This window comes from Drosophila biarmipes, unplaced genomic scaffold (assembly GCF_025231255.1).
Source record: "Drosophila biarmipes strain raj3 unplaced genomic scaffold, RU_DBia_V1.1 ptg000008l, whole genome shotgun sequence".
Lineage (NCBI taxonomy): Eukaryota > Metazoa > Arthropoda > Insecta > Diptera > Drosophilidae > Drosophila > Drosophila biarmipes.
In genome coordinates this window covers 939,170-962,651 of record NW_026114529.1, presented here as the reverse complement: position 1 = coordinate 962,651, position 23,482 = coordinate 939,170, and the positions used below count along the sequence as shown (strand labels likewise).

At 35.4% G+C, this 23,482-nt stretch overlaps 2 long non-coding RNA genes across 4 annotated transcripts in view; one reads left to right on the top strand and one right to left on the bottom strand.

The window, feature by feature from the left end:
* The first annotated feature begins 2,607 nt into the window (after positions 1-2,607).
* The window catches only part of LOC127011751 (uncharacterized), a 48,425-nt gene continuing 27,550 nt past the window's right edge, over positions 2,608-23,482 (top strand). For 2 of the 3 annotated variants that reach the window (XR_007765029.1, XR_007765028.1), the window contains exons 1-2: positions 2,608-3,173; positions 12,794-13,696. This is a non-coding gene — a long non-coding RNA (uncharacterized LOC127011751). Of the gene's footprint in view, positions 3,174-7,009; positions 7,900-12,793; positions 13,697-23,482 lie in introns of all 3 variants that reach the window. The other variant, XR_007765030.1, reaches the window with a different exon arrangement.
* On the bottom strand, positions 15,751-22,956 carry LOC127011752 (uncharacterized). Its single transcript, XR_007765031.1, has 3 exons — positions 22,910-22,956; positions 19,065-19,119; positions 15,751-15,822 (listed from the first exon to the last, which is right to left on the bottom strand). It is a non-coding gene; the product is annotated as an uncharacterized LOC127011752 (long non-coding RNA).

Genomic DNA, 23,482 nt, shown 5'->3' with positions numbered 1-23,482 from the left:
TGCCATTTTCTGATTTTGGCAGTGGACCAATAGTGTCCACTATCACTCTGTCGAAAGCATTTATTGGTGTGTCTGTATTGTTAAAGGGATCTTTGTGTGTTTAGTTATTTTGGCTTTCTGGCATTTTCTTACGTACTCAGTTATATCTTTAGACATGCTTTACCAGAAATAGGGTCTTTTTACTTTGGTCAAAGTTTTTCATATGCATTGAATTGGATCATCATGAAATGTATACAAAATTGCTTCTTTTTCTTTTAAATTAATTATTTGTGTCACTGGGTTGAGTAGCGCTACTCTTAATTTTTTCAAAATTTTATTGCCCATTAATTTGAAATTATCTATTGAAGTATGTTCAAAGATATTTTCCCACGGTGCCACTTTGATTTGGCTGATTTTATGTATACCGGCTTGCATTTCAAGCCTTTGGAAGCTTTATTATTTATTTATTTTATTTAAAGATTGCATTGACAATTCTTGTTCTTGATTTTCCGCGCGGAATTTTTGTCTACTTTGTCATTTAAAGGGAACATTCTTTTTGCATAATCTTGTAATGTGCCGGGAATATTCGGAGAAAAATTTAATGAATCGTCTATAATAATTGCAAAAAGCTACAACTCTCCGCATTGTGCAGCACTGGGTAATTCATTATGACGTCATAATTCTTGTCACCCGGAAGTATTCCTTTATCTGTGCTTTTATGACCAAGAAAAGTCACCTCATGCATAAAAATGAACATTTTTCTAGATGTAACTTTAGGTTGTATTAACTGCATTTCTCAAAAACATCTGTTAAGTTTTTAAGCATATGTTTTTCGGAACAACCTATAACTATTCAGTCATCCATATAAAGGAGTGCCTTTGAAATGAATTAGGTGCTACTTTTAAACCGAAAGGTAATCGCGTGATGCGATACGAACCATTGCTCGTTGAAAATGACGTTATATCCCTTGAACTTTTTTCGAGTTCAGTTTGATAAAATCCTGACATTAAGTCAAGGCATGAAAAGTATTTTGCTCGACCTAATTGATTCAAAATATCATCAATTCTGGTTAGTGGAAATTTGTCAGATATAATTTTTTATTAATTTGGCGATAGTCAATCACCTACCGCCATTTCTTTACTTCTGACTTGGGGGGTGGTTTCTTAGGAACAAGTAACAGTGGGCTATTATATTCGGATACTGACGGTTCGACAATCCCGTCAGGGATTAATTTTTCTACTTGCTTTTGTATTTCGTTCACCTGACTATGTGGGCTTCGATAGTTCTTTATATAGACTGGCTCATCATCTTTTAATCTCAGTTTCTGTTTATAAAAATTATTTCTGCTTATTGATTCATTTTCCAATCCGAATATATCGCTATAATGGGTGCATAAGCTAGAAAGCTGTGACCTGAACTGTGGAGGGAAGTTTTTTGATAGATGTGATAGTACGGATTTTTTTCTATTGTCTGAATTTGTGTTGACTACATCGTAGTTCGAAATCTTCTTCAATCTTCAGATGGCTTGAAGTCTAATTGACAGTTGTATTTTTTAATAAAGTCGATGCCTATTATTCCATCGCATGAAATTGGGAAATGTGAGTTTAGGATATGAAAATCGTGTGGAATTATGTATTTAGTTGTCTGTATCTCTATAGAAACTAAACCTTTGGATTTGATTATTTCTTGACCTATGCCTTTTATGACTATGATGTAATCATCTTGGATGTTTTGAAATGTATCCGAAGTTTCTTTTAAAATGGAAATTTTTGCATATGTGTCTATTAAAAAGATACGTTCTTTCCCAGTAGCTACATTGAAAAATAAACGAATATATTTTGGTTGAGATTAATGGTGTGAACTCTGACTTCTTTTATTGTTGGGTATTTAAAGGGCTTTGGGAGTTTTCCGATGTGTTTTGGCTATTATTTTGGGTCATTCTTACATTGCTTTGGTTATTGCCATTGTGGCCTCGGTTCGAGTTATCACCGCCTCTATAGTTTCCTCTATATTGACCTCGTCCTCTGTTGTTATTTTTGTAATTGTTGTTGTAGTTATTGTGATTACCGCGAAAATTACCTGTATAATTTCCACGTCCGCGATTTGAGCCGCGCTGTGGATAATTCTTAAAATAGAGGACGATGTTTGCCTGTCCAGTTGCTTCAGTGCAACTATTGACAAATTTGGAAACGGATTCGTTCATAGTACAAAATGTGCCAGCTTGCATGGTAAGTTTTACCTTATCGATTGTGCAGTTTTTAGTCATTGCTTTGACTGCAAGCTGCGTGGAAAACCTTCTGGCTAGCTCTAAAGGTAAACCATCTGTTATATATGCACCTTCAGGCTCAATTTCTTGTGTATATTGGTTAGCAGTTTTATTGCGCTGCTGTAGGTTCATCAGCTTCGCTGATAATACATCTACAGTTTCGCCTTTGACGTTGCCTCTTAGTCTGGAAATCACTTCAGTAATGGTTGTTTCATTACCGATCAGATTTCTGGCGACACCTTTTAGCTTTGTTTTAATTATGGAGACAGCTAATTCTTCGTGCTCGCCTTTTATTGACTCTATTATTTGTAAAGCATCAATGAAATTTGTTAAATTACAACCAAAAATTGTTATAACCTTGGATGCTGTATTAATAAAATCAATATTTGATTGTGCCATTGTTATAGAGTTACATAATATGTTTTCTATTATACTCGAAGTATCTGAATCTGTTGAATTGTCCAGATCAGTGTATACCGCCGAAATAGTACAATTATTCAAATCTTCATCTTCTATTTTGAGGTTTACTTTGGGAAGCTCTTCTGACTCCGATTCGTTCGTTTCTGTTGATTCCGGCTCAGGTGCAGTGTCAACTGCTATTGGAGTGTTTAGAACGGTAGGTACCGATATTTCTAAACTGAACTTTTGTTTAACAAATATTAAATTGCATCGTAGTCGTATCAAAAGTTTCGATACCTGTGACCAATGATCTTGATTTAATCTTTCCCTGTGATCATGAATTAGCATTCGCGCTTCATTAAAGCACTCTACGAATATTTCAACATGCTTCCTAACCATGTTTTTTTGGATAGGTCTATTCTGGGTTAGTGACTTGTATGATCTGTCGAAATTAGTTTTAATGTTTGATATTTCCCCGTACAATTTGTTCCATTCCATGCATGTAGTTTAGCCATACTTTGTAAGAAGGGTTACATGAAATATTTTTATATTTATTTTTTTGTTATTTAATTTTCTTAGAATTTAGGTGTTGACATTTATGTGTAATCACTTTTGTTTGTTCTGTTTTTTTTTTTTTTTAGATTTTGTCCAGGTAATTTTCTTGACTCTGGAATCATTTCTTCAAACATTTTTTGTCTAATTCATACAATTATAATACGCTTGCCAACATTATAATAACGATTATCATTAACAATATTGTGATTGTTCGAAGATCAATTATTTCAGATTCGATTTTATGAACGACATTTGCCGTGGAATCTACAACTTTTGTATCTACCAAACTCATTTTGGACATTGTTCATTTTTTAAATTTCTACCTTTTTCTCCTTTGTGTCATTTAATGTTTCTAGGAGGTACTTATGCTATTACTTCTCATTAGAAAAGAGTGAGAAAAAAAAATTGAATTGGCTTTTATCCATATTTTTTTTAATTATATTTTCCTGCCTATCATTTTTCTAATTGGGCAGAAAGGGTTCCGCTCAATTTTACAAAATATTATATTATATTAAAAAAAAAATATGCATTGTAGTGCAATTAAAAATATTATGCAACGCAGTACATTGGTAAAAAAAAATGTTGTTTCCAGCTTGGTTGGTTTCTCTTCCTTCCTTCTACGTCAGCTGGTTTTCGCCGGTTTGGCTACGCTGACGCTCCGTCGGTGGCGCAGGAGGTGGCGTATTCCCGCACTCTATTTGCCGCTGCTGCTGTCCGGGACCTTTTGGGCTAGGGCGTTACCGGTGCCGGTCCTCGCACCTTTTGAAGTTTTGGTAATTGCTTTGGGGATGGGGGTTTTGTTGTTGTTAGTGTTTCATTAATTCTTCTTTTTAGCACTGAGTGAGTGAAGGTAAATTTTGGGCGTTTACTATTTATTAATTTTTCTTGCAGAAAATCCAGTTCTGTTTGTAGTTTTTGGGCCGTAGCCCACGCGGGAGTTGTAGTATTTACGTAGAGTAGCCATTTCAGGTGTGCTACCCTTTTTTTTTCCTTTGCGCAACTCCTACGCGTTTTTGTAGTCTTCCTTCCTGTCTTCCATTTCTGAGTGTCCGTTATCCGAAAATTACGATGCAGTCGTTCCTTTTCAGTAAAGGAGTGTACTTATATACGTTGCTATGCGCTCTTAAGTGGATGCGCAATTATGCCGACGCTAGCACTTTCTGTGTGCGGGCTAAGCCATGGCGATCGGTTCATAATTCGGCTACTTAAGGTTTATGACCGGGACTTTGAAATATGTAAACACTGCAACAAAGTGTTACAGTGCGCACCCTTTAAGTACTTTCGTACAGTGGGTATTCAATAAATGTGCATACTACAATGTAATCCTCAATACTTTTAATCTTTTCTTATTATACAATTCAATTTTATTTTCTAAGCTTGAAATTTTCGTATGTCGACTAGTAATATTTTGAGTTATAATTTTTCTTAAATCTTTTCCAAACTTTCCGATGTTTTTCTCATCAGTATATTGTTTCGTTGCTAGATCATCGTTATTTTAAGGTTTTGTTTCATTTTTGATACGTTAATTTTACTACTTTTAAACCGAAAGGTAATCGCGTGATACGATACGAGCCATTGCTCGTTGAAAATGACGTTATATCCCTTGAACTTTTTTCGAGTTCAATTTGATAAAATCCTGACATTAAGTCAAGGCATGAAAAGTATTTTGCTCGACCTAATTGATTCAAAATATCATCAATTCTGGGTAGTGGAAATTTGTCAGATATAATTTTTTATTAATTTGGCGATAGTCAATCACTTACCGCCATTTCTTTACTTCTGACTTGGGGGGTGGTTTCTTAGGAACAAGTAACAGTGGGCTATTATATTCGGATACTGACGGTTCGACAATCCCGTCAGGGATTAATTTTTCTACTTGCTTTTGTATTTCGTTCACCTGACTATGTGGGCTTCGATAGTTCTTTATATAGACTGGCTCATCATCTTTTAATCTCAGTTTCTGTTTATAAAAAGTATTTCTGCTTATTGATTCGGTTTCTAATCCGAATATATCGCTATAATGGGTGCATAAGCTAGAAAGCTGTGACGTGAACTGTGGAGGGAAGTTTTTTGATAGTTGTGATAGTACGGATTTTTTTCTATTGTCTGAATTTGTGTTGACTACATCGTAGTTCGAAATCTTCTTCAATCTTCAGATGGCTTGAAGTCTAATTGACAGTTGTATTTTTTAATAAAGTCGATGCCTATTATTCCATCGCATGAAATTGGGAAATGTGAGTTTAGGATATGAAAATCGTGTGGAATTATGTATTTAGTTGTCTGTATCTCTATAGAAACTAAACCTTTGGATTTGATTATTTCTTGACCTATGCCTTTTATGACTATGATGTAATCATCTTGGATGTTTTGAAATGTATCCGAAGTTTCTTTTAAAATGGAAATGTTTGCATATGTGTCTATTAAAAAGATACGTTCTTTCCCAGTAGCTACATTGAAAAATTAAACGTATATATTTTGGTTGAGATTAATGGTGTGAACTCTGACTTCTTTTATTGTTGGGTATTTAAAGGGCTTTGGGAGTTTTCCGATGTGTTTTGGCTATTATTTTGGGTCATTCTTAGATTGCTTTGGTTATTGCCATTGTGGCCTCGGTTCGAGTTATCACCGCCTCTAAAGTTTCCTCTATATTGGCCTCATCCTCTGTTGTTATTTTTGTAATTGTTGTTGTAGTTATTGTGATTACCGCGAAAATTACCTCTATAATTTCCACGTCCGCGATTTGAGCCGCGCTGTGGATAATTCTTAAAATAGAGCACGGTGTTTGCCTGTCCAGTTGCTTCAGTGCAACTATTGACAAATTTGGAAACGGCTTCGTTTATAGTACTAAATGTGCCAGCTTGCATGATAAGTTTTACCTTATCGATTGTGCAATTTTTAGTCATTGCTTTGACTGCAAGCTGCGTGGAAAACCTTCTGGCTAGCTATAAAGGTAAACCATCTGTCATCTGCTCAATTTCTTGTGTGTATTGGTTAGCAGTTTTATTGCGCTGCTGTAGGTTCATCAGCTTCGCTGATAATACATCTACAGTTTCGCCTTTGACGTTGCCTCTTAGTCTGGAAATCACTTCAGTAATGGTTGTTTCATTACCGATCAGATTTCTGGCGACACCTTTTAGCTTTGTTTTAATTATGAAGACAGCTAATTCTTCGTGCTCGCCTTTTATTGATTCTATTATTTGTAAAGCATCAATGAAATTTGTTAAATTACAACCAAAAATTGTTATAACCTTGGATGCTGTATTAATAAAATCAATATTTGATTGTGCCATTGTTATAGAGTAACATAATATGTTTTCAATTATACTCGAAGTATCTGAATCTGTTGAATTTTCCAGATCAGTGTATACCGCCGAAATAGTACAATTATTCAAATCTTCATCTTCTATTTTGAGGTTTACTTTGGGAAGCTCTTCTGACTCCGATTCGTTCGTTTCTGTTGATTCCGGCTCAGGTGCAGTGTCAACTGCTATTGGAGTGTTTAGAGCCGATATTTCTAAACTGAACTTTTGTTTAACAAATATTAAATTGTATTGTAGTCGTATCAAAAGTTTCGATATCTGTGACCAATGATCTTGATTTAATCTTTCCCTGTGATCATGAATTAGCATTCGCGCTTCATTAAAGCACTCTACTAATATTTCAACATGCTTCCTAACCATGTTCTTTTGGATAGGTCTATTCTGGGTTAGTGACTTGTATGATCTGTCGAAATTAGTTTTAATGTTTGATATTTCCCCGTAAAATTTGTTCCATTCCATACATGTAGTTTAGCCATACTTTGTAAGAAAGGTTACATGAAATATTTTTATATTTATTTTTTTGTTATTTCATTTTCTTAGATTTTAGGTGTTGACATTCATGTGAAATCACTTTTGTTTGTGCTGTTTTTTTTTTTTTTTAGATTTTGTCCAGGTAATTTTCTTGACTCTGGAATCTTTTCTTCAAACATTTTTTGTCTAATTCATACAATTATAATACGCTTGCCAACATTATAATAACGGTTATCATTAACAATATTGTGATTGTTCGCAGATCAATTTTTTCAGATTCGATTTTATTAACGACATATGACGTGGAATCTACAACTTTTGTATCTACCAAACTTATTTTAGATATTGTATCGATTTTCATTTTTTCAATTTCTATCTTTTTTTCCTTTGTGTCATGTAATGTTTCTAGGAGGTACTTATGCTATTACTTCTCATTAGAAAAGAGTGAGAAAAAAAATTAAATTGGCTTTTATCCATATTTTTTTTAATTCTATTTTCCTGCCTATCATTTGTACGGCTTTACGGGCCATACTTTCTAATTGGGCAGAAAGAGTTCCGCTCAATTTTGCAAAATATTATATTATATTAAAAAAAAATATGCATCGTAGTGCAATTAAAAAATTATGCAACGCAGTACATGGGTAAAAAAAATGTTGTTTCCAGCATGGTTGGTTTCTCTTCCTTCCTTCTACGTCAGCTGGTCTTCGCCGGTTTGGCTACGCTGACGCTCCGTCGGTGGCGTATTCCCGCACTCTATTTGCCGCTGCTGCTGTCCGGGACCTTTTGGGCTCAGGCGTTACCGGTGCCGGTCCTTGCACCTTTTGAAGTTTTGGCAATTGCTTTGGGGATGGGGGTTTCGTTGCTGTTAGTATTTCATTAAATCTTCTTATTGGCACTGAGTGAGTGGAGGTAATTTTTGGGCGTTTATTATTAATTAATTTTTCTTGCAGAAAGTCAGGTCTGTTTGTAGTTTTTGGGCCGTAGCCCACGCCGGAGGTGGAGTATTTACGTAGAGTAGCCATTTCAGGTGTGCTACCCTTTTTTTTTCCTTTGCGCAACTCCTACGGGTTTTTGTAGTCTTCCTTCCTGTCTTCCATTTCAGTTTTTATTTCGGGTTTTATTTTATTTATTTGGAGCAGCAATGGTTCCGCTCCAACGATCGAAGTGTCTCTGATCTTTTACCGTGTTCTTTAAGTCTAAGTAAGGCTAAGTCTCATAGCTGCGCTGCTCGAAGGCGGCGGCAGAGAGACGGCTATGTACCTATATACTTATGTATAAAGGAGTGTACTTATATACGTTGCTATGCGCTCTTAAGTGGAGGCGCAATTATGCCGACGCTAGCACTTTCTGAGAGAGGGCTAAGCCATGGCGATCGGTTCATAGTTACAACTTACTTACGGCTACTTAAGGTTTATGACCGGGACTTTGAAATATGTAAACACTGCAACAAAGTGTTACAGTGCGCACCCTTTAATACAATTCAATTTTATTTTCTAAGCTTGAAATTTTCGTATGTCGACTAGTAATATTTTGAGTTATAATTTTTCTTAAATCTTTTCCAAACTTTCCGATGTTTTTCTCATCAGTATATTGTTTTGTTGCTAGATCATCGTTATTTTAAGGTTTTGTTTCATTTTTGATACGTTAATTTTACTAGTTTTAAACCGAAAGGTAATCGCGTGATACAATACGAGCCATTGCTCGTTGAAAATGACGTTATATCCCTTGAACTTTTTTCGAGTTCAATTTTATAAAATCCTGACATTAAGTCAAGGCATGAAAAGTATTTTGCTCGACCTAATTGATTCAAAATATCATCAATTCTGGGTAGTGGAAATTTGTCAGATATAATTTTTTATTAATTTGGCGATAGTCAATCACTTACCGCCATTTCTTTACTTCTGACTTGGGGGGTGGTTTCTTAGGAACAAGTAACAGTGGGCTATTATATTCGGATACTGACGGTTCGACAATCCCGTCAGGGATTAATTTTTCTACTTGCTTTTGTATTTCGTTCACCTGACTATGTGGGCTTCGATAGTTCTTTATATAGACTGGCTCATCATCTTTTAATCTCAGTTTCTGTTTATAAAAAGTATTTCTGCTTATTGATTCGGTTTCCAATCCGAATATATCGCTATAATGGGTGCATAAGCTAGAAAGCTGTGACCTGAACTGTGGAGGGAAGTTTTTTGATAGTTGTGATAGTAAGGATTTTTTCTATTGTCTGAATTTGTGTTGACTACATCGTAGTTCGAAATCTTCTTCAATCTTCAGATGGCTTGAAGTCTAATTGACAGTTGTATTTTTTAATAAAGTCGATGCCTATTATTCCATCGCATGAAATTGGGAAATGTGAGTTTAGGATATGAAAATCGTGTGGAATTATGTATTTAGTTGTCTGTATCTCTATAGAAACTAAACCTTTGGATTTGATTATTTCTTGACCTATGCCTTTTATGACTATGATGTAATCATCTTGGATGTTTTGAAATGTATCCGAAGTTTCTTTTAAAATGGAAATGTTTGCATATGTGTCTATTAAAAAGATACGTTCTTTCCCAGTAGCTACATTGAAAAATTAAACGAATATATTTTGGTTGAGATTAATGGTGTGAACTCTGACTTCTTTTATTGTTGGGTATTTAAAGGGCTTTGGGAGTTTTCCGATGTGTTTTGGCTATTATTTTGGGTCATTCTTACATTGCTATGGTTATTGCCATTGTGGCCTCGGTTCGAGTTATCACCGCCTCTATAGTTTCCTCTATATTGACCTCGTCCTCTGTTGTTATTTTTGTAATTGTTGTTGTAGTTATTGTGATTACCGCGAAAATTACCTGTATAATTTCCACGTCCGCGATTTGAGCCGCGCTGTGGATAATTCTTAAAATAGAGGACGGTGTTTGCCTGTCCAGTTGCTTCAGTGCAACTATTGACAAATTTGGAAACGGCTTCGTTCATAGTACAAAATGTGCCAGCTTGCATGGTAAGTTTTACCTTATCGATTGTGCAGTTTTTAGTCATTGCTTTGACTGCAAGCTGCGTGGAAAACCTTCTGGCTAGCTCTAAAGGTAAACCATCTGTTATATATGCACCTTCAGGCTCAATTTCTTGTGTATATTGGTTAGCAGTTTTATTGCGCTGCTGTAGGTTCATCAGCTTCGCTGATAATACATCTACAGTTTCGCCTTTGACGTTGCCTCTTAGTCTGGAAATCACTTCAGTAATGGTTGTTTCATTACCGATCAGATTTCTGGCGACACCTTTTAGCTTTGTTTTAATTATGGAGACAGCTAATTCTTCGTGCTCGCCTTTTATTGATTCTATTATTTGTAAAGCATCAATGAAATTTGTTAAATTACAACCAAAAATTGTTATAACCTTGGATGCTGTATTAATAAAATCAATATTTGATTGTGCCATTGTTATAGAGTAACATAATATGTTTTCAATTATACTCGAAGTATCTGAATCTGTTGAATTTTCCAGATCAGTGTATACCGCCGAAATAGTACAATTATTCAAATCTTCATCTTCTATTTTGAGGTTTACTTTGGGAAGCTCTTCTGACTCCGATTCGTTCGTTTCTGTTGATTCCGGCTCAGGTGCAGTGTCAACTGCTATTGGAGTGTTTAGAGCCGATATTTCTAAACTGAACTTTTGTTTAACAAATATTAAATTGTATTGTAGTCGTATCAAAAGTTTCGATATCTGTGACCAATGATCTTGATTTAATCTTTCCCTGTGATCATGAATTAGAATTCGCGCTTCATTAAAGCACTCTACTAATATTTCAACATGCTTCCTAACCATGTTCTTTTGGATAGGTCTATTCTGGGTTAGTGACTTGTATGATCTGTCTGTAATTTTTCTACTTGCTTTTGTATTTCGTTCACCTGACTATGTGGGCTTCGATAGTTCTTTATATAGACTGGCTCATCATCTTTTAATCTCAGTTTCTGTTTATAAAAAGTATTTCTGCTTATTGATTCGGTTTCCAATCCGAATATATCGCTATAATGGGTGCATAAGCTAGAAAGCTGTGACCTGAACTGTGGAGGGAAGTTTTTTGATAGTTGTGATAGTACGGATTTTTTCTATTGTCTGAATTTGTGTTGACTACATCGTAGTTCGAAATCTTCTTCAATCTTCAGATGGCTTGAAGTCTAATTGACAGTTGTATTTTTTAATAAAGTCGATGCCTATTATTCCATCGCATGAAATTGGGAAATGTGAGTTTAGGATATGAAAATCGTGTGGAATTATGTATTTAGTTGTCTGTATCTCTATAGAAACTAAACCTTTGGATTTGATTATTTCTTGACCTATGCCTTTTATGACTATGATGTAATCATCTTGGATGTTTTGAAATGTATCCGAAGTTTCTTTTAAAATGGAAATGTTTGCATATGTGTCTATTAAAAAGATACGTTCTTTCCCAGTAGCTACATTGAAAAATTAAACGAATATATTTTGGTTGAGATTAATGGTGTGAACTCTGACTTCTTTTATTGTTGGGTATTTAAAGGGCTTTGGGAGTTTTCCGATGTGTTTTGGCTATTATTTTGGGTCATTCTTACATTGCTATGGTTATTGCCATTGTGGCCTCGGTTCGAGTTATCACCGCCTCTATAGTTTCCTCTATATTGACCTCGTCCTCTGTTGTTATTTTTGTAATTGTTGTTGTAGTTATTGTGATTACCGCGAAAATTACCTGTATAATTTCCACGTCCGCGATTTGAGCCGCGCTGTGGATAATTCTTAAAATAGAGGACGGTGTTTGCCTGTCCAGTTGCTTCAGTGCAACTATTGACAAATTTGGAAACGGCTTCGTTCATAGTACAAAATGTGCCAGCTTGCATCGATTGTGCAGTTTTTAGTCATTGCTTTGACTGCAAGCTGCGTGGAAAACCTTCTGGCTAGCTCTAAAGGTAAACCATCTGTTATATATGCACCTTCAGGCTCAATTTCTTGTGTATATTGGTTAGCAGTTTTATTGCGCTGCTGTAGGTTCATCAGCTTCGCTGATAATACATCTACAGTTTCGCCTTTGACGTTGCCTCTTAGTCTGGAAATCACTTCAGTAATGGTTGTTTCATTACCGATCAGATTTCTGGCGACACCTTTTAGCTTTGTTTTAATTATGAAGACAGCTAATTCTTCGTGCTCGCCTTTTATTGATTCTATTATTTGTAAAGCATCAATGAAATTTGTTAAATTACAACCAAAAATTGTTATAACCTTGGATGCTGTATTAATAAAATCAATATTTGATTGTGCCATTGTTATAGAGTAACATAATATGTTTTCAATTATACTCGAAGTATCTGAATCTGTTGAATTTTCCAGATCAGTGTATACCGCCGAAATAGTACAATTATTCAAATCTTCATCTTCTATTTTGAGGTTTACTTTGGGAAGCTCTTCTGACTCCGATTCGTTCGTTTCTGTTGATTCCGGCTCAGGTGCAGTGTCAACTGCTATTGGAGTGTTTAGAGCCGATATTTCTAAACTGAACTTTTGTTTAACAAATATTAAATTGTATTGTAGTCGTATCAAAAGTTTCGATATCTGTGACCAATGATCTTGATTTAATCTTTCCCTGTGATCATGAATTAGCATTCGCGCTTCATTAAAGCACTCTACTAATATTTCAACATGCTTCCTAACCATGTTCTTTTGGATAGGTCTATTCTGGGTTAGTGACTTGTATGATCTGTCGAAATTAGTTTTAATGTTTGATATTTCCCCGTAAAATTTGTTCCATTCCATACATGTAGTTTAGCCATACTTTGTAAGAAAGGTTACATGAAATATTTTTATATTTATTTTTTTGTTATTTCATTTTCTTAGATTTTAGGTGTTGACATTCATGTGAAATCACTTTTGTTTGTGCTGTTTTTTTTTTTTTTTAGATTTTGTCCAGGTAATTTTCTTGACTCTGGAATCTTTTCTTCAAACATTTTTTGTCTAATTCATACAATTATAATACGCTTGCCAACATTATAATAACGGTTATCATTAACAATATTGTGATTGTTCGCAGATCAATTTTTTCAGATTCGATTTTATTAACGACATATGACGTGGAATCTACAACTTTTGTATCTACCAAACTTATTTTAGATATTGTATCGATTTTCATTTTTTCAATTTCTATCTTTTTTTCCTTTGTGTCATGTAATGTTTCTAGGAGGTACTTATGCTATTACTTCTCATTAGAAAAGAGTGAGAAAAAAAATTAAATTGGCTTTTATCCATATTTTTTTTAATTCTATTTTCCTGCCTATCATTTGTACGGCTTTACGGGCCATACTTTCTAATTGGGCAGAAAGAGTTCCGCTCAATTTTGCAAAATATTATATTATATTAAAAAAAAATATGCATCGTAGTGCAATTAAAAAAATTATGCAACGCAGTACATGGGTAAAAAAAATGTTGTTTCCAGCATGGTTGGTTTCTCTTCCTTCCTTCTACGTCAGCTGGTCTTCGCCGGTTTGGCTACGCTGACGCTCCGTCGGTGGCGCAGGAGGTGGCGTATTCCCGCACTCTATTTGCCGCTGCTGCTGTCCGGGACCTTTTGGGCTCAGGCGTTACCGGTGCCGGTCCTCGCACCTTTTGAAGTTTTGGTAATTGCTTTGGGGATGGGGGTTTCGTTGCTGTTAGTATTTCATTAAATCTTCTTATTGGCACTGAGTGAGTGGAGGTAGTTTTTGGGCGTTTATTATTAATTAATTTTTCTTGCAGAAAGTCAAGTTCCGTTTGTAGTTTTTGGGCCGTAGCCCACGCGGGAGGTGGAGTATTTACGTAGAGTAGCCATTTCAGGTGTGCTACCCTTTTTTTTTCCTTTGCGCAGTCTTCCTTCCTGTCTTCCATTTCAGTTTTTATTTCGGGTTTTATTTTATTTATTTGGAGCAGCAATGGTTCCGCTCCAACGATCGAAGTGTCTCTGATCTTTTACCATGTTCTTTAAGTCTAAGTAAGGCTAAGTCTCATAGCTGGGCTGCTCGAAGGCGGCGGCAGAGAGACGGCTATGTACCTATATACTTATGTATAAAGGAGTGTACTTATATACGTTGCTATGCGCTCTTAAGTGGAGGCGCAATTATGCCGACGCTAGCACTTTCTGTGTGCGGGCTAAGCCATGGCGATCGGTTCATAATTCGGCTACTTAAGGTTTATGACCGGGACTTTGAAATATGTAAACACTGCAACAAAGTGTTACAGTGCGCACCCTTTAAGTACTTTCGCACAGTGGGTATTCAATAAATGTGCATACTACAATGTAATCCTCAATGCTTTTAATCTTTTCTTATTATACAATTCAATTTTATTTTCTAAGCTTGAAATTTTCGTATGTCGACTAGTAATATTTTGAGTTATAATTTTTCTTAAATCTTTTCCAAACTTTCCGATGTTTTTCTCATCAGTATATTGTTTCGTTGCTAGATCATCGTTATTTTAAGGTTTTGTTTCATTTTTGTTACGTTAATTTTACTACTTTTAAACCGAAAGGTAATCGCGTGATACGATACGAGCCATTGCTCGTTGAAAATGACGTTATATCCCTTTTTTCGAGTTCAATTTGATAAAATCCTGACATTAAGTCAAGGCATGAAAAGTATTTTGCTCGACCTAATTGATTCAAAATATCATCAATTCTGGGTAGTGGAAATTTGTCAGATATTTTTTTTTAATTTGGCGATAGTCAATAACTTACCGCCATTTCTTTACTTCTGACTTGGGGGGTGGTTTCTTAGGAACAAGTAACAGTGGGCTATTATATTCGGATACTGACGGTTCGACAATCCCGTCAGGGATTAATTTTTCTACTTGCTTTTGTATTTCGTTCACCTGACTATGTGGGCTTCGATAGTTCTTTATATAGACTGGCTCATCATCTTTTAATCTCAGTTTCTGTTTATAAAAAGTATTTCTGCTTATTGATTCGGTTTCTAATCCGAATATATCGCTATAATGGGTGCATAAGCTAGAAAGCTGTGACGTGAACTGTGGAGGGAAGTTTTTTGATAGTTGTGATAGTACGGATTTTTTTCTATTGTCTGAATTTGTGTTGACTACATCGTAGTTCGAAATCTTCTTCAATCTTCAGATGGCTTGAAGTCTAATTGACAGTTGTATTTTTTAATAAAGTCGATGCCTATTATTCCATCGCATGAAATTGGGAAATGTGAGTTTAGGATATGAAAATCGTGTGGAATTATGTATTTAGTTGTCTGTATCTCTATAGAAACTAAACCTTTGGATTTGATTATTTCTTGACCTATGCCTTTTATGACTATGATGTAATCATCTTGGATGTTTTGAAATGTATCCGAAGTTTCTTTTAAAATGGAAATTTTTGCATATGTGTCTATTAAAAAGATACGTTCTTTCCCAGTAGCTACATTGAAAAATAAACGAATATATTTTGGTTGAGATTAATGGTGTGAACTCTGACTTCTATTATTGTTGGGTATTTAAAGGGCTTTGGGAGTTTTCCGATGTGTTTTGGCTATTATTTTGGGTCATTCTTACATTGCTATGGTTATTGCCATTGTGGCCTCGGTTCGAGTTATCACCGCCTCTATAGTTTCCTCTATATTGACCTCGTCCTCTGTTGTTATTTTTGTAATTGTTGTTGTAGTTATTGTGATTACCGCGAAAATTACCTGTATAATTTCCACGTCCGCGATTTGAGCCGCGCTGTGGATAATTCTTAAAATAGAGGACGGTGTTTGCCTGTCCAGTTGCTTCAGTGCAACTATTGACAAATTTGGAAACGGCTTCGTTCATAGTACAAAATGTGCCAGCTTGCATGGTAAGTTTTACCTTATCGATTGTGCAGTTTTAAGTCATTGCTTTGACTTCAAGCTGCGTGGAAAACCTTCTGGCTAGCTCTAAAGGTAAACCATCTGTTATATATGCACCTTCAGGCTCAATTTCTTGTGTATATTGGTTAGCAGTTTTATTGCGCTGCTGTAGGTTCATCAGCTTCGCTGATAATACATCTACAGTTTCGCCTTTGAAGTTGCCTCTTAGTCTGGAAATCACTTCAGTAATGGTTGTTTCATTACCGATCAGATTTCTGGCGACACTTTTTAGCTTTGTTTTAATTATGGAGACAGCTAATTCTTCGTGCTCGCCTTTTATTGATTCTATTATTTGTAAAGCATCAATGAAATTTGTTAAATTACCATCAAAAAATGGTATAACCTTGGATGCTGTATTAATAAAATCAATATTTGATTGTGCCATTGTTATAGAGTTACATAATATGTTTTCTACTATACTCGAAGTATCTGAATCTGTTGAATTGTCCAGATCAGTGTATACCGCCGAAATAGTACAATTATTCAAATCTTCATCTTCTATTTTGAGGTTTACTTTGGGAAGCTCTTCTGACTCCGATTCGTTCGTTTCTGTTGATTCCGGCTCAGGTGCAGTGTCAACTGCTATTGGAGTGTTTAGAGCCGATATTTCTAAACTGAACTTTTGTTTAACAAATATTAAATTGTATTGTAGTCGTATCAAAAGTTTCGATATCTGTGACCAATGATCTTGATTTAATCTTTCCCTGTGATCATGAATTAGAATTCGCGCTTCATTAAAGCACTCTACTAATATTTCAACATGCTTCCTAACCATGTTCTTTTGGATAGGTCTATTCTGGGTTAGTGACTTGTATGATCTGTCGAAATTAGTTTTAATGTTTGATATTTCCCCGTACAATTTGTTCCATTCCATGTCTGTAGTTTAGCCATACTTTGCAAGAAGGGTTACATGAAATATTTTTATATTTATTTTTTTGTTATTTAATTTTTTTAGATTTTAGGTGTTGACATTTATCAATATTGTGATTGTTCGAAGATCAATTTTGCTTTGGGGATGGGGGTTTTGTTATTGTTAGTGTTTCATTAATTCTTCTTATTGGCACTGAGTGAGTGGAAGCAATTTTTGGGCGTCTATTACTTATTAATTTTTCTTGCAGAAAATCAAGTTCTGTTTGTAGTTTTTGGGCCGTAGCCCACACGGGAGATGGAGTATTTACGTAGAGTAGCCACTTCAGGTGTGCTACCCTTTTTTTTATCTTTTCGCAACTCCTCCGCGCTTGCCCATTGCTTACACTCTACTCACTCAGATTTTTTTTTTCGTCGGTGTATTCGTTTTCCATTTTTAGTTTTTGTAGTCTTCCTTCCTGTCTTCAGTTTCTGAGTGTCCTTTATCCGAAAATTGCGTTGTCCTGTCACGGTCGCCATGTTGTATGGTAATTTAATCGTTCCTTTTGGTTTTTATTTCGGTTTTATTTTTATTTAGTTTGAGCAGCAATGGTCGAAGTGTCTCTGATCTTTAACCATATTCTTTAAGTCTAAGTAAGGCTAAGTCTCGTAGCTGCGCTGCTCGCAGGCCTATATATTTATGTATAAAGGAGTGTACTTATATACGTTGCTATACGCTCTTGAGTGGAGGCGCGAGGGGTATGCATATGCTGTTACAATTATGCCGATGGTAGCACTCTCTGTTTCCTGTCTAAGCCATAGCGATCGGTTCATATTTCGGCTACTTAGGACTTATGACCGGGACTTTGAAATATGTAAACACTGCAACAAAGTGTTACAGTGCGCACCCTTTAAGTACTTTCGGTACAGTGGGTATTCAATATATGTGCATACTACACTATATTCGATATTTAGTGTATGTAATTTTCCGAAAAAAGGAAAATCGCTCGTATTTGTGTGACACCTACGGTTTTAATTGGTACGATACGAGCCATTGCTCGTTGAAAATGACGTTATATCCCTTGAACTTTTTTCGAGTTCAATTTGATAAAATCCTGACATTAAGTCAAGGCATGAAAAGTATTTTGCTCGACCTAATTGATTCAAAATATCATCAATTCTGGGTAGTGGAAATTTGTCAGATATAATTTTTTATTAATTTGGCGATAGTCAATCACTTACCGCCATTTCTTTACTTCTGACTTGGGGGGTGGTTTCCTAGGAACAAGTAACAGTGGGCTATTATATTCGGATACTGACGGTTCGACAATCCCGTCAGGGATTAATTTTTCTACTTGCTTTTGTATTTCGTTCATCTGACTATGTGGGCTTCGATAGTTCTTTATATAGACTGGCTCATCATCTTTTAATCTCAGTTTCTGTTTATAAAAATTATTTCTGCTTATTGATTCGGTTTCCAATCCGAATATATCGCTATAATGGGTTCATAAGCTAGAAAGCTGTGACCTGAACTGTGGAGGGAAGTTTTTTGATAGTTGTGATAGTACGGATTTTTTTCTATTGTCTGAATTTGTGTTGACTACATTGTAGTTCGAAATCTTCTTCAATCTTCAGATGGCTTGAAGTCTTATTGATAGTTGTATTTTTTAATAAAGTCGATGCCTATTATTCCATCGCATGAAATTGGGAAATGTGAATTTAGGATATGAAAATCGTGTGGAATTATGTATTTAGTTGTCTGTATCTCTATAGAAACTAAACTTTTGGATTTGATTATTTCTTGACCTATGCCTTTTATGACTATGATGTAATCATCTTGGATGTTTTGAAATGTATCCGAAGTTCCTTTTCAAATGGAAATGTCTGCATATGTGTCTATTAAAAAGATACGTTCTTTCCCAGTAGCTACATTGAAAAATTAAACGTATATATTTTGGTTGAGATTAATGGTGTGAACTCTGACTTCTTTTATTGTTGGGTATTTAAAGGGCTTTGGGAGTTTTCCGATGTGTTTTGGCTATTATTTTGGGTCATTCTTAGATTGCTTTGGTTATTGCCATTGTGGCCTCGGTTCGAGTTATCACCGCCTCTAAAGTTTCCTCTATATTGGCCTCATCCTCTGTTGTTATTTTTGTAATTGTTGTTGTAGTTATTGTGATTACCGCGAAAATTACCTCTATAATTTCCACGTCCGCGATTTGAGCCGCGCTGTGGATAATTCTTAAAATAGAGCACGGTGTTTGCCTGTCCAGTTGCTTCAGTGCAACTATTGACAAATTTGGAAACGGCTTCGTTTATAGTACTAAATGTGCCAGCTTGCATGATAAGTTTTACCTTATCGATTGTGCAATTTTTAGTCATTGCTTTGACTGCAAGCTGCGTGGAAAACCTTCTGGCTAGCTATAAAGGTAAACCATCTGTCATCTGCTCAATTTCTTGTGTGTATTGGTTAGCAGTTTTATTGCGCTGCTGTAGGTTCATCAGCTTCGCTGATAATACATCTACAGTTTCGCCTTTGACGTTGCCTCTTAGTCTGGAAATCACTTCAGTAATGGTTGTTTCATTACCGATCAGATTTCTGGCGACACCTTTTAGCTTTGTTTTAATTATGGAGACAGCTAATTCTTCGTGTTCGCCTTTCTTTGATTCTATTATTTGTAAAGCATCAATGAAACTTGTTAAATTTTCAGCCTTACCATCAAAAACTGGTATAACCTTGGATGCTGTATTAATAAAATCAATATTTGATTGTGCCATTGTTATAGAGTTACATAATTTGTTTTCTATTACATTCGAAGTATCTGAATCTGTTGAATTGTCCAGATCAGTGTATACCGCCGGAATAGTACGATTATTCAAATCTTCATCTTCTATTTAGAGGATTACTTTGGAAAGCTCTTCTGACTCCGATTCGTCCGATATTTCTAAACTGAACTTTTGTTTAACAAATATTAAATTAGATCGTAGTCGTATCAAAAGTTTCGATACTTGTGACCAATGATCTTGATTTCCCTGTGATCATGTATTAGCATTCGCGCTTCATTAAAGCACTTTACTAATATTTCAACACGCTTCCTAACCGTGTTCTTTTGGATAGGTCTATTCTGGGTTAGTGACTTGTATGATCTGTCGAAATTAGTTTTAATGTTTGAGAATTCCCCGTACAATTTGTTCCATTCCATGCCTGTAGTTTAGCCATACTTTGTAAGAAGGGTTACATGAAATATTTTTATATTTATTTTTTTGTTATTTCATTTTCTTAGATTTTAGGTGTTGACATTTATGTGTAATCACTTTTGTTTGTGCTGTTTTTTTATTTTAAGATTTTGTCCAGGTAATTTTCTTGACGCTGGAATCTTTTCTTCAAACATTTTTTGTCTAATTTATACAATTATAATACGCTTGCCAACATTATAATAACGATTATCATTAACAATATTGTGATTGTTCGAAGATCAATTTTTTCAGATTCGATTTTATGAACGACATTTGCCGTGGAATCTACAACTTTTGTATCTACCAAACTTATTTTAGATATTGTATCGATTTTCATTTTTTCAATTTCTATCTTTTTTTCCTTTGTGTCATGTAATGTTTCTAGGAGGTACTTATGCTATTACTTCTCATTAGAAAAGAGTGAGAAAAAAAAATTGAATTGGCTTTTATCCATATTTTTTTAAATTCTATTTTCCTGCCTATCATTTGTACGGCTTTACGGGCCATACTTTCTAATTGGGCAAAAAGGGTTCCGCTCAATTTTACAAAATATTATATTATATTAAAAAAAATATGCATCTTAGTGCAATTAAAAAAATTATGCAACGCAGTACATGGGTAAAAAAAATGTTGTTTCCAGCTTGGTTGGTTTCTCTTCCTTCCTTCTACGTCAGCTGGTCGTTGCCGGTTTGGCTACGCTGACGCTCCGTCGGTGGCGCAGGAGGTGGCGTATTCCCGCACTCTATTTGCCGCTGCTGCTGTCCGGGACCTTTTGGGCTCAGGCGTTACCGGTGCCGGTCCTCGCACCTTTTGAAGTTTTGGTAATTGCTTTGGGGATGGGGGTTTTGTTGTTGTTAGTGTTTCATTAATTCTTCTTTTTAGCACTGAGTGAGTGAAGGTACATTTTGGGCGTTTACTATTTATTAATTTTTCTTGCAGAAAATCCAGTTCTGTTTGTAGTTTTTGGGCCGTAGCCCACGCGGGAGGTGTAGTATTTACGTAGAGTAGCCATTTCAGGTGTGCTACCCTTTTTTTTTTCCTTTGCGCAACTCCTACGCGTTTTTGTAGACTTCCTTCCTGTCTTCCATTTCTGAGTGTCCGTTATCCGAAAATTACGATGCAGTCGTTCCTTTTCAGTAAAGGAGTGTACTTATATACGTTGCTATGCGCTCTTAAGTGGATGCGCAATTATGCCGACGCTAGCACTTTCTGTGTGCGGGCTAAGCCATGGCGATCGGTTCATAATTCGGCTACTTAAGGTTTATGACCGGGACTTTGAAATATGTAAACACTGCAACAAAGTGTTACAGTGCGCACCCTTTAAGTACTTTCGTACAGTGGGTATTCAATAAATGTGCATACTACAATGTAATCCTCAATACTTTTAATCTTTTCTTATTATACAATTCAATTTTATTTTCTAAGCTTGAAATTTTCGTATGTCGACTAGTAATATTTTGAGTTATAATTTTTCTTAAATCTTTTCCAAACTTTCCGATGTTTTTCTCATCAGTATATTGTTTCGTTGCTAGATCATCGTTATTTTAAGGTTTTGTTTCATTTTTGATACGTTAATTTTACTACTTTTAAACCGAAAGGTAATCGCGTGATACGATACGAGCCATTGCTCGTTGAAAATGACGTTATATCCCTTGAACTTTTTTCGAGTTCAATTTGATAAAATCCTGACATTAAGTCAAGGCATGAAAAGTATTTTGCTCGACCTAATTGATTCAAAATATCATCAATTCTGGGTAGTGGAAATTTGTCAGATATAATTTTTTATTAATTTGGCGATAGTCAATCACTTACCGCCATTTCTTTACTTCTGACTTGGGGGGTGGTTTCTTAGGAACAAGTAACAGTGGGCTATTATATTCGGATACTGACGGTTCGACAATCCCGTCAGGGATTAATTTTTCTACTTGCTTTTGTATTTCGTTCACCTGACTATGTGGGCTTCGATAGTTCTTTATATAGACTGGCTCATCATCTTTTAATCTCAGTTTCTGTTTATAAAAATTATTTCTGCTTATTGATTCGGTTTCCAATCTGAATATATCGCTATAATGGGTGCATAAGCTAGAAAGCTGTGACCTGAACTGTGGAGGGAAGTTTTTTGATAGATGTGATAGTACGGATTTTTTTCTATTGTCTGAATTTGTGTTGACTACATCGTTGTTCGAAATCTTCTTCAATCTTCAGATGGCTTGAAGTCTAATTGACAGTTGTATTTTTTAATAAAGTCGATGCCTATTATTCCATCGCATGAAATTGGGAAATGTGAATTTAGGATATGAAAAACGTGTGGAATTTTGTATTTAGTTGTCTGTATCTCTATAGAAACTAAACCTTTGGATTTGATTATTTCTTGACCTATGCCTTTTATGACTATGATGTAATCATCTTGGATGTTTTGAAATGTATCCGAAGTTTCTTTTAAAATGGAAATGTCTGCATATGTGTCTATTAAAAAGATACGTTATTTCCCAGTAGTTACATTGAAAAATTAAATGAATATATTTTGGTTGAGATTAATGATGTGAACTCTGACTTCTTTTATTGTTGGGTATTTAAAGGGCTTTGGGAGTTTTCCGATGTGTTTTGGCTATTATTTTGGGTCATTCTTACATTGCTTTGGTTATTGCCTTTGTGGCCTCGGTTCGAGTTATCACCGCCTCTATAGTTTCCTCTATATTGGCCTCGTCCTCTGTTGTTATTTTTGTAATTGTTGTTGTAGTTATTGTGATTACCGCGAAAATTACCTCTATAATTTCCACGTCCGCGATTTGAGCCGCGCTGTGGATAATTCTTAAAATAGAGGACGGTGTTTGCCTGTCCAGTTGCTTCAGTGCAACTATTGACAAATTTGGAAACGGCTTCGTTCATAGTACAAAATGTGCCAGCTTGCATCGATTGTGCAGTTTTTAGTCATTGCTTTGACTGCAAGCTGCGTGGAAAACCTTCTGGCTAGCTCTAAAGGTAAACCATCTGTTATATATGCACCTTCAGGCTCAATTTCTTGTGCATATTGGTTAGCAGTTTTATTGCGCTGCTGTAGGTTCATCAGCTTCGCTGATAATACATCTACAGTTTCGCCTTTGACGTTGCCTCTTAGTCTGGAAATCACTTCAGTAATGGTTGTTTCATTACCGATCAGATTTCTGGCGACACCTTTTAGCTTTGTTTTAATTATGGAGACAGCTAATTCTTCGTGTTCGCCTTTCTTTGATTCTATTATTTGTAAAGCATCAATGAAATTTGTTAAATTACCATCAAAAAATGTTATAACCTTGGATGCTGTATTAATGAAATCAATCTTTGATTGTGCCATTGTTATAGAGTTACATAATATGTTTTCTATTATACTCGAAGTATCTGAATCTGTTGAATTGTCCAGATCAGTGTATACCGCCGAAATAGTACAATTATTCAAATCTTCATCTTCTATTTTGAGGTTTACTTTGGGAAGCTCTTCTGACTCCGATTCGTTCGTTTCTGTTGATTCCGGCTCAGGTGCAGTGTCAACTGCTATT